This window comes from Tachysurus fulvidraco, chromosome 12, assembly GCF_022655615.1.
Source record: "Tachysurus fulvidraco isolate hzauxx_2018 chromosome 12, HZAU_PFXX_2.0, whole genome shotgun sequence".
Classification (NCBI taxonomy): Eukaryota; Metazoa; Chordata; class Actinopteri; order Siluriformes; family Bagridae; genus Tachysurus; species Tachysurus fulvidraco.
Genome location: NC_062529.1, coordinates 2172926 through 2182471, shown reverse-complemented (window position 1 = coordinate 2182471; position 9546 = coordinate 2172926). Strand labels below are relative to the sequence as shown.

Sequence of the window (9546 nt, the reverse complement as noted above, 5' to 3'; positions counted from 1 at the left end):
CGTGCCTCAGGGGTTTCCTCCGGGTACTCCGGTTTCTTCCCCAGTCCAAAGACATGCATGGTAGGTTGATTGGCGTCTCTGGAAAATTGTCCGTAGTGTGTGAGTGAATGAGAGTGTGTGTGTGCCCTGTGATGGGTTGGCACTCCGTCCAGGGTGTATCCTGCCTCGATGCCCAATGACACCTGAGATAGACACAGGCTCCCCGTGACGCGAGAAGTTCGGATAAGCGGTAGAGAATGAATGAACTGAAAATGTTTATTATACTGAGATAAATATCGTCCATGATTATTGCTAGAGTCAGAATTAGAAAATAATGAAATCATGACAATAATCAACCTCGCGGTACTGCCATGCGGATCGTCACCACCCCCGGTTTTGCTTTCTCTTATTCTTAAAGATGGATGTAATTTTTATCCGTTTCTAGTTATATTTAATATTATAGAATGTCAGCAAAACCACATAGTTCCTGTTACAGAGGATGATTATATCACGGCTGCATTACTGCTATGGAAAAGGAACGAGAACCTTCCGACCAATCGGAATCGAGAAGAGCGGTGTGGCGGTAAAAGATCTCCTCACAGTTTCAACCTCAGTCATGAATAAACATGAGTTTTGTGACTGGTTTGTATCGGAAACATCCAACATCAGGATCCTTTTATTTGTGTTTTCGCAGCATCACCTCCAGCCGTGACTGGCGTTAGGTTGGCGCTCATCTTTGTTGTGTATTTCTGGCGGTCTGTCTGTCCACTATCGACACAGCAGGCCTGAATGGTTTGGCCTCTTTAATGGCGAGTAATTGCACCTGACACTCGCTGGCTGCTGTATTATCACGTGACCGAACTTTTCTTCTTCCGTCCTTCCGACGCCTACGTGCCTGGCTGGAGATACGCGCAGAACATGCTCTGAAATCTCCAGCCTAATTAATAAGTGCCAGGAGTGATCGTGGTGTGTGTGTGTGTGTGTGTGAGAGAGAGAGAGAGAGACTAAGCTGAATGTAATGGGAACTAATTCCTTGATTTCATTCCACTTGACCACTCGAGTAAGACACTCATGACCTTAATTGTAATAATTTAGCGAGCCGATATCGTCAACGCACAGACGTCTCGCGCTGTTCTCCTCCAACAGGATGAACCTCGAGGAGAACCAAAGAAAGTAACCGAATTAAAATCCCTCCGGTTATTGAATCTGTAGATTTATTCCAAGTTAAAAACCCTGGAACATTCATACATTTACATTATGTTTAACTTTCCATCTTGTTCATCACGCTGTGGTTCTTTACGTACTGTAACAACACAATAAACACACGCGGGACGATCAGGAGTCATCGGTGAGTCGACTCCGTGTCGGAAGTGAGTCGACTCCGTGTCGGAAGTGAACGATACCTCCGATGTTATTTCTTTCGTTTTGTCTTTCTTTTGTAGGCGTGAGCCGTACGACTGATCCTAAATGACAGCTACAGCCTTGGAGAAATGCCGTGTGTTTTGGAGATTCGGATCGATGAACAACAAAATAAAAGAAATAAACACGAAATATGTTTAACACTCAAGGTTATAAGGGTGAGTCAAATAAAAATCTTTATTCTGTATGTTTTTCTTTTCTACAAATACGTCAAAATCTTATTCCTAAATCTTATTTCCCTACATATCCTTCATGTTCCTTAGCTTAAGTGTCCAGATCCTTCGAAGGAAAAAAAAACAACAATTTGATTCAAATCCACTCATTTGACTCACCCTTGATTCATTCTTGTTATTTTTTCTTTCTTCGCACACTTGATAAAGGTTTGTTTTACATCTAAAGGCTTGTTTTTTTGTTTTTTAGTGTTATTTATTTATTTATTTATTTGGTTTGTTTAATAATAATAGAACAATAATAACCTTAATAATTTTCTATAGTTAAAAGTACCAAGAGATGTCGCTTGCCTGATCTCAGTCGGTAAAGAATTCCACAGTTTTGGAGCTAGTAAAGAGAAAGCCCTATCTATCTCCCGTCCGTTTTAAACGAGTTAAAGGAACAGTTAAAAGACCAGTTTCAGAAGAACGAAGGTCGCGAGATGAAATATGAAGAATTAAAAGCTCAGTCAGATATTGAGGAGCCAACCCATGTAAGATTTTGTAGGTGAGCATCAGAATCTTAAAATCAACCCTAAACCCCCCTAAAACGGGGAGCCGGTGCAAGGACTCCAAAACGGGAGTAACGTCATGTTTTAACTTAGTTCTAGTGAGTATTCTAGCCGCTGAATTTTGCACTACCTGTAATTTGTTTAGGGTAGCTTTAGACATCCCAGCCAACATGGCATGGGCAGTCGTGGCCTAATGGTTAGAGAGTCTGATTCATAACCCAAAGGTTGTGGGTTCGAGTCTCGGGCCGGCCACGACTGAGGTGCCCTTGAGCAAGGCACCAAACCCCCCAACTGCTCCCCGGGCGCCGCAGCATAAATGGCTGCTCACTGCTCCGGGTGTGTGTTCATAATGTGTGTGTTCACTGCTGTGTGTGTGTGTGTGTGTGCACTTTGGATGGGTCAAATGCAGAGAACGAATTCTGAGTATGGGTCACCGTACTTAGCCGTATGTCACGTCACTTCAGTAATCAATACGGGAAAACACGAAAGAGTTGATCCGTCTCTCAGCAGCAGAAAATGACCGCATTGGACGCAATCTGGCAACATTTCTGAGATGGAAGAATGCAGTATATATATATAAAACCATTTAACGATGTTAAGTGTGATACCAAGCGAAAATGGTAAATGAATCAAAAGAATCAATTCTGAATCGCTCTAATTCCGACCTTAAAAACAGAAAACTTGGTCCTAAGTACAGGATATATACCGTATATATAGTTTACATCAGTGATTATAAAGCGATAGAAAGCTGGAAAAAAAATTATTCCCTTGATTAATTAAACAAACAGGATAGTAAGCAAATAAAAAAAAAAGAATCACACGTTAGCTGTTAAAGACACCCGCGTTTAAAGATTGTACCGTTTGAGTAGGGTGGAAACTTCGTCAGGTTGTTATGGTAACCAGAAAAGAAGTGTGTGTACACATTGTACGATGTATGTAAGGGATAAAAGACTTCGTGGCATGAAACATGTCTTATTTCTCATCTACAACAGACGTGAATTATTCTAGAATGTTTTGCATTCCCTAGAATTGAATGCAGTGTGTTTAAAAAATTCATAAAACACTCACCTCTAAACACACACACACACACACACACACACACACACACACACACACACACACACACACACACACACACACACACACACACACTGCCTGGGTTACTAGGATTATCCTGAAACCTTAGGACTGTCAGAATACCAGAACCGTTTGACACAAAGCAGTTGAAAAAATGCAAACAACGGCGTGACATTTTCTCTCCGAACGTCTTTGTAGAAAGCTGCGTCTAACAGACATTTGCCATTCAGGAGCCATGCGCTTTATACAGGTGAGACGAAAGTGGCGGCCCTTAGGGATCCTTTTATGCTGAGCAGCAGGAGGAAAATGTTAAATTGTACCGGCCCCCATCTTTATACGTATATAAAAATGTCCCGAGCAAGATGCTTATCTTAATAGATGAAGTAAGAGCAAAAGAACTATAATTTTAATCAAATCTCGGGCTTATTCGCGAGAGGCTGTCGAGCGCTATTGAGGTTTTAAATGCATGTTGTTGGGACTTGGTGAGTGGGCTCCACGGGGGGCGTCTCGCTCCGTAATTATCCCTCACTTACAGGTATTTCTGTTGCCATGGTCTTTATCTTCTCTTGTAAAGAGGAAATCAATTTGTACAAATGTATATGAGAAAGGTGATTGCCTTGTTGAGAGAGAGAGAGAGAGAGAGAGAGAGAGAGAGAGAGAGAGAGAGAAGAAGAAGAAGAAGAAGAAGAAACGAGGCATGGCGGAGAAGGGAAAAAAATGTATTCTCATAAAATGGACAAGTCATTTGGAAAATTGAGAAGAGGTGCTTTGTTTGTGCCTTTGTTTGGTCGTATTTAGCTGCTGCCGCGGATGTGCCGAGGAGACTGCAGATTTACTGACTGTGTGTCGAAGCAAGAAAAATAACTCGAATCTCGAAAAAAGAAAAATGAAGTTAGTAACTACTTTTTTCTTTCTAGGGAGAAAAACAGCAGGGCTTCGTTTGCTGGAATCGATAGGAATGAGGCAAAAATTAGCTTTGGTATGTTTGATGATAAAAATAACCTTAATATGGAAAGTATATATATATATATATATATATATATATATATATATATAAATCTGAACAGTTCAGTCTTGTAAGATTTTTTTTTATATACATTTTTTAATAGATTTTTAAAAATTTTTTAAAAAGATATTCTTAGTTATGTTAATGAAAGCGTTCAGTGTAAGATTGTGATAACTGCACTGATTGGTTCAGTAACAATGTTTGTACATGAACAAATTCCCAAAATACCAGTATGACATAAATAAATTCAAATGATTGAATATTTTAATCAGTATAACCTCAGAAAAACCTCAAGCCACGCCCCCCCCCTACCCGAACCTGGTAGGGCTTCAACGTGGCGGATTCTCAAATCTGATTGGCCAGAAGTCCGATTTTTTTTTTCTACAGTAGTTCATTGTTGTTTCCATAGTAACAACACAAATTGACACGGTGAAGTTTTCTGTATGCAGACGTTCATTTCCAGAAGGAGCCTCCAGGGTCGGGGTCATCATTAGAGCTCGATCTATTCTTAAACCTTTGTATGTTTTCTTATAAAATATCATTCGGGTCTTTAAGACATCATGCCATCGTGCTGCTTCTGGAAAGTGTATAGCTACGATAAAGGGGGGGGGGATATGAGAATGGATATGATTAGAAATTAGAATTGATAGAAACATCATAAAAAAAAAAGAGATTTTCATTTTATGGGAGGCTGAACAAAGGTAATGCGAGTGTGAGACTGTGTCTAATGATGGGCAGATCCAGGGCTCCCGTGTCCCACGAGTCCCACTTTGAGTGACTTGTCTGATGCGTTTGGCTTTTAAATGGGACATAAAAATGAAGTCGCATAAAGGGTATGAGAAAGAGAGAGAGAGAGAGAGAGAGAGAGAGAGAGAAATCTGTAAGCATCTCCAACATTTATTCCTCCTGACCTTTTTTTCTACTTCAATCACGACATACGACGCTCGGGCTTGCGATTCTCCGTAAAGAAACTGGAAACTAATTCAATGTTAATATTTGCTGCATGTTTAGGTTTGGTACTAATCTCCAAATAAACCGGGGGTTAAGTTAAATGTTCAAATTAAATCTACCACAAAATCTACCGCAAAAGGACGCTTTTTTAATTTCATTATTAATTAAACACCAACACAAAATTCTAAAGAGATTAATATATATTTAGTATACAATATATAGCTGTTCAGTAGCTTTTAAACAACATCAGACATGAGCCGGTGTAAATTAGAGCAGAAAGGGTTAAGGGCCTTGCTCAAGGGCCCAACAGTTGCAGCTTGGCAGTGCTGGGGCTTGAACCATGATCCTCCCATCAACATCCCAGAGCCTTAACCACCAATGTGCCACCAATGCACCAACTGACACGTCAGTACTGTTAGAGTTTGTTCTACTTCAGTTAATCATCAAAGCTCATTATCCAAATTCTATGTTTAGTTGCGATTTTTCTTGATTTAGTTTCGTCGAGACACAAATGCTTGTCGTTTTCCGTTGTTTATCCTTCTGAATTAAAGAATCTTTTCACTTTTGTTTTTAAATTAAATTTTGTTTATGGAAATTGAATCGAATCAAATTGACTCATGAAGCCTATATTGAGACTTGCAATGATTTGAGTGTAAAGTAAGAAATCCGATGCCGTCTTATCGTCATTGTCCGGAGCAACGTACATTTTATCTTGTTTTTGTATAGAACTGAGCAATTGAGGGTTAAGGGCCTTTCTCAGGGGGCCAGCAGTGGCAAGCTTTGTGGACCTGAGATTCGATTTATCTAAAATCTAAGATGATTTCTAACGCTAATATCGAATAATGTGTGAGAAATCCTTGCTAAATAATAGCTGGAAACATGTTTGAGTGACCGAGCTAGCGAGCTACAAAATACACAAAGTTCTTGAAACCCCAACAGATTTTGGCTCATTTAGTAAGACAGTTATTCATTCATTCATTCATTCTTTCATTTTCTACCGCTTTATCCGAACTTCTCGGGTCACGGGGAGCCTGTGCCTATCTCAGGCGTCATCGGGCATCGAGGCAGGATACACCCTGGACGGAGTGCCAACCCATCACAGGGCACACACACACTCTCATTCACTCACACACACACACACACACTCACACACTACGGACAATTTTCCAGAGATGCCAATCAACCTACCATGCATGTGCTTGGACTGGGGGAGGAAACCGGAGTACCCGGAGGAAACCCCCGAGGCACGGGGAGAACATGCAAACTCCACACACACAAGGTGGAGGTGGGAATCAAACCCCCAACCCTGGAGGTGTGAGGCGAACGTGCTAACCACTAAGCCACCGTGACCCCAGGTATTAAGTTTTTCTCACCACAGCTTATTTAGTTATTTATTTAGACAGTTATTAAGACCTAAAATGAGCAATCAATCAATAGGTAAATATAAACATATTAAAAATATGTATATGCAGACGAAGCTCCTTTGGCTCCTGACTTTTCAGACATCCTGTATGTTGTAGATAACGGAGGAAAAATACGTTTTTTTTTTTTTTTGAGAAATATGACATGGCGTAAGACTTGACCTCACTTTTTTTGTCATGGTGTGTGACTTTTGTCTGAAACGTATCTCAGTAGTGATTTGTTTTCATCCAAAACCCCCCAATTTCACAGTAAAGCTAGAAATTTATACTTTTTACCCGAAGCGTAAAATGCGAGCCGAGCGGACGTTTTCCCTGTCGCTTGCTAACTCGGTATCTTCGCGTCTGCTACATTCTTTTACACACCGTTTTTCTAGCGAGCTAGCGAGAGAAACACATGCCCATAACGTGGCGTGCCGTCTGCATCCATCCTCAAACATATAGACAGATTTTTCTCCCTCCGCTACCTGTCAGTCTCCAGCGTGTTTTGTATTGAGCATATGTTAGCCTAGCAGATTGCCTGGCTGTTCTCGTGTGGAATAATCAGTGCCAAGGAAAATGCATCTGCTTCACGAGGAACCGTTTCAATCCGAGCGAGCGTCTCAGAACTTGTCCGACGCATCCACCTTGAAATGGTAGCTGATGCACTGAGTGGCCAAATGACATGGACGTTACTTTTTCCTAAAAAGGAGGAAAAGAAAGTTTGCCAAGCCGAGGAATCATGTGACTGTGAAGCTAATCTGTCATAAACAAACCTGTTCAGAACTTTCCTGGAAATGGATAAGAGTAGAAGCTCCAGGTGTGTCTGTATACCGTATACGACATAGTAATCTGTGGAGCATGAAGTAAACAGCAATAATTATTTTCTATCCTGCACGACACATGCTAACATCTTACTATGTGTCAGTTCATTTGACTTAAAATGTCAGTTATTCTTGGTTAAAGCTAAAAAAAATGAGGTAAAAAATGAGGCACTTTAAGGTCAATTAAGCAACGGCTCAATAGTAAAGCTAGCTAAAATAGTTTTAGCCTAGGTAAGAATTCTTTTCAACGTTTGGGAATTAAATATTAATATCGAATGCATCATTTTGCTAATCACTGTAACAGTCATGATACTTCATTGAAAAATACAGACTACAAGCTAGGTCACTGTTGCCAATGGTTAATAGTCAGTTAGCATTAGCTTTTTCAGTCAGGGAATCTGTCACAGCTATTAAAGAAAAAGCTGTGGTGAGAAAAACTAAAATATTAAAATTTATCCTTGGTAAAAACTGATATTTGCGTATTTGACTTATACTTACATTTGATTATTTGAGATATATGACTAATTGGCTGTTGCTAATAGTCCTACAGTAGCTAGTAGTGTTTAGTATTAGCTTGTATGGACTGGGAATACGTGAGCAGTAAAGTTGTTTTTGAGAGAAAAAAAAACATTAAATATAAAATAGATACATTTGTAATAGCTAGATAGATAGATAGCTAGATAGATAGATAGCTAGATAGATAGATAGATAAATGTCAGCTTACTGGTTCTGGTTGACCTTAGCTTGTTCACACAGGGGATTATGAAGTGTTTCTGAGGGGACATTCCTCTCAGCTAACTCGCTAACTTGCTAAAGATAATGTTTAAAACAGAGGGTGAAAAAACTGACCGTCTACAGTATTTAGCCTTTGCTATTAGTGGTTGTTTAGCACTGCCTTGTACACAAAGGAATAGGTAACATCTATTATCATTTTACTAGTCAATTTAAGGCTAAAGAGATTCTGAGACACAACATTAGTATTAGAAGTATTAACGTTGTTATTAGCTAACAAAATGTTTTGCGATAAAGGAAGCTAACTAGGTATTTAGCCATTGCTAATAGTATATGGTTATCCTGGCTATTCACACTGGGAATTACCAAACCAGTTAGTGTTTTTTTGTTTGTTTTTTTAAATAAAATGAAACATATTCATTTTGTTCAGAACTGATTTATCCGCAATGACGGACAGATGCTAAGCAAGTGTTGCATTGTTGCTAATGCTATATTTTTAGCATTATCATGTACAAACAGAGAACGTATAAACAGAGAGCGTAGCATTTGTTTAGCTGTTTTATATCTTTATATAGTTTTACCAAAAATGAATGCATCTTAGATTAGCATAGTATGCTAATACGCCATGGGTCGAAAAGTTTTATAAGGTGGTTAAAGAGCTTGTTTTTAGAGTTAAAGCATAAACAGACCTTTTGTTGCAGAAGGAACCCGATGACAGCCGGGCCGTCCACACTCCACTTCCTCCAACCCTGAACTCAGCCTCCTGATTTCACTAACGAGCTGTGCTCCTTAACAAGCCTAATTACTGAAATCAGGTATTGTGCTGTGCACTCGGAGCAAATACCTGCACACACCGTGACCTCTGAAGCCTCGGTCGAGTGCCCATGCGTTACACCGACATTTTTTATGTATGTCGCTAGGATTGTTTTTATTTATTTATTTATTTAATTGTTATTGTTATTATTTTAGCATGCAGAACTCATGGGGCAAAATAGGCAGGTTTGATTCAGTGCACCAAAAATTCGGGCTTTAAGATTTACGTTATTGACCCTTTGCTATTACTGTCCAGTGCTTCGAGGAATATTCCGGATGTCAGTGAACAGCTTACAGGGGGAGTTCGGGCGAAAAGTAAAATTTGCACAATTTTCCAATTACCTCAAATGCAGTCAATGAAATGTAACCAGGACAAGTTTTGGCGTCCGCTTGATAGCGGCGCTAACGAGTATCTAAAGTTCTGATTAAGATCTCTTCTTTCCCCGAGGCACTTTCGATAATCTCTTTTTGGCGTAAAGAGTAAATGGCGACAAAGAGTACAAAATGATTGCTTTTAGACCTTCTAAGCCATAGGATTCCTCAAAGGTGTCCCAAACACTGGCATTTATTTAGCATTTTGTTGTTTCGCCTTGCATATTTGCATCGCAACCGTACCTCTTTTCTTAA

The 9546-nt window shown here is 39.7% G+C and overlaps 1 long non-coding RNA gene across 1 annotated transcript; it reads right to left on the bottom strand.

Moving 5' to 3' along the window:
* Nucleotides 1-4451: 4451 nt before the first annotated feature.
* On the bottom strand, nucleotides 4452-9023 carry LOC113651020. The gene is made up of 4 exons (XR_007144580.1): nucleotides 8796-9023; nucleotides 8099-8184; nucleotides 7327-7402; nucleotides 4452-4794 (listed from the first exon to the last, which is right to left on the bottom strand). It is a non-coding gene; the product is annotated as an uncharacterized LOC113651020 (long non-coding RNA).
* Nucleotides 9024-9546: the final 523 nt, after the last annotated feature.